The sequence below is a fragment of the Lactuca virosa genome, chromosome 6 (assembly GCF_052849685.1).
Source record: "Lactuca virosa cultivar CGN04683 chromosome 6, Lactuca_virosa_CGN04683_v6, whole genome shotgun sequence".
NCBI lineage: Eukaryota > Viridiplantae > Streptophyta > Magnoliopsida > Asterales > Asteraceae > Lactuca > Lactuca virosa.
Window position 1 is genome coordinate 165,921,768 of NC_136431.1, and position 2,409 is coordinate 165,924,176.

Here is a 2,409-nt window from a genome sequence, read left to right on the forward strand (position 1 = left end):
AAGCAGCGATGTGATCAGGGATTGGAAGAATTTGTTGGAATGAAACTCTATGAGGTTGGCATGGTAACGGTTCGGTGTGAGGGGTCTGACATGGTGCAGACCGTTGAGACTTTAGGTTTCGAAATTCAGGCGAGGTAGGATTGGTTTTTATTCAAGAGATTGAGGATTCATTATTCATCGGGCTTGAAGAACTATTTTAAATATGGGTTCGGTAGTTTGGATAGGCCATTGTATGATCAGAATTGGAAGTGTTATGTTTGGTCTGATGTTCATTGAGAATTTGGTTTGGAGTTATCTCAGCGTGAGCGGTCTGAGAGGGAGTCAGACCACCATAGATTTCAGGTCTCAGAAAGGTAGAAGTGGTTGTAGTGGCTGAAGGTATGATTGTTGTTTTCGGCATTGAAGTTTCGGTTCGGGTTTCTGTTGCTTTGGTAAAGGTGGTTCTATGCGCGGAATTTTCAATTGTGCCCCTCAGGTTGTTCGTTTTGATATGAGTATTAGTAAGAAGCGATTTTGTGGACGAAATCTGATTTAAGTGGGGGAGAGTTGAAACAACCGGAATCTATAAGGTTAATTGGGGAATGATGTCAATTTCAAGTTGAACTCAGCGAGTTGGAGGAGCCAACTCGGCGAGTTGAAGATGAAGAATCGTGGCATTTAATGGGTCTACTCGGCGAGTAGAAGTTGTCTTGATCGTGAAGTTAGTGAGGCAACTAGACGAGTTGAGGAGCCTCTAACCCTAATCTTGAAACTCTAGAGCCTCCTTGAGTGTTGTGAGCTTATTGTGGGTGTGTTTTGGTGTGTTTGAAGCTCATTGAAGGAACAGAAGCTTGGTGCAAGGTGGTGATTCAAGTAGGTCCCTTCAGATTTGGATTCTTTGCACCATTTCCAGCATATTTCGGGCATAAAGTTCTAACCTTGCTTATTTTTGGCTTAGATCTCTTCTTGGGTTTATTTGTATGCGTTTAGCCATGGATGGGTGGTTGTTGGGGAAGTAGAAGTCCCAAGTGTTTATCCTTTTCAGATCTATGATCTTCATGAGCTCTTTTGGCATAAAGGTGACAACTTTATGGTCCTAAGGGCTTCATTCATTCATTAGTCCTTCTTTTGGACTCTTTTGAGCATGTGAGCTTCGTCTAGTCGTGAATGAGTGTAAAGTTTGAAACTTTATGTGGTATTCTAGCCTTATGGGGTCAGATCTGCATCTTGGAGTATTACCTTTGGTAATTTAATGATTAATGATTAAGTCCTTACCCTTTTAAGCCTAGGGTTTGGGTTTTGAACCCATTTAGGTGGTTCTTGAGGGTAAAATTGGAAACTTTACCCTTCTTGAGGCCATTTAAGTTAAGATCTGAGTTGTAATGCCCTTAGTTTCGATAAGGTCGACATAATGAATTAAGAGTGTGCTCGACTTTGGATATGTTCGAATTAATGGATTAGCGGTACGGCTTTGGGCGGCAGTTATAGCAAGGTAGAAGTGATGTAAGACTGCGGGGTGGCCCGTAGCATTCACTAGTTAGCAGTTAGAATATAAGTGTTGTAAGACTGCGGGGTGGCCCGTAGCATTCACTAGTTTGCAACTAGTGTAGGCATGTTGTAAGACTGCAGGGTGGCCCGTAGCATTCACTAGCGGTTAGTTCGTGTGGGAAGTGTTGTAAGATTGTGGGGTGGCACGTAGCATTCACCGGTCCCTTTAAAGCTGAGAGATTATGGCAAATTTGTGAACTGCTCGAGTATTTCTTCAGATGGTTTAGGCCAAGGTGGGTCGGTTCGCAAGGCTATGGGAGGTCCACAACATGTCTGGAATCAGGAATTGGTAGGTCGCGGGAGACCGGGTGTGAGATAAGGCTATAGTTGGTCCCGTGGCGTTTAGTTTAGCATCGGGTTGATGTCGTGATGGTTCGGGTAAATATTAGGCCGTCGAGGTTATCTTTCAGAAGTCGCGTGGGGCAACTGTGGGAGTATCGTTTGTGTTAGCAACCGGGCGGAAAATTGGTATTTCAGATAATTGGTAGACAAGTTGGGACCAGGGAGGTCTCGGCTACATGTGGGAAGTAGCCAGGAGGCAGCATGGTGCTTCGGGCAGAAGTTGTGATTTAAGAAAATATGTGGGAGTAGAATAACCGGTTGATTGGGAAATGCTAAGTCACTCGTAGTGGGATTAAATAATCTCAGAGTAATGGATTTGATCATGTTGCGCAACTCTCGTCTGAGTCTAACCGTTGCAGGGATAAACCTTATACTCGAAGGATTATCTAATCTTTCTGTCGAGTATAGGTGTTCTGTAGTGGTATATGGTCAGTAGCATTGTTCCCTTGGAAGCATCGATGTGATCAGGTATTGGAAGCATTTTGTTGGAATGAAACTCTATGAGGTTGGCATGGTAACGGTTCGGTGTGAGGGGTCTGA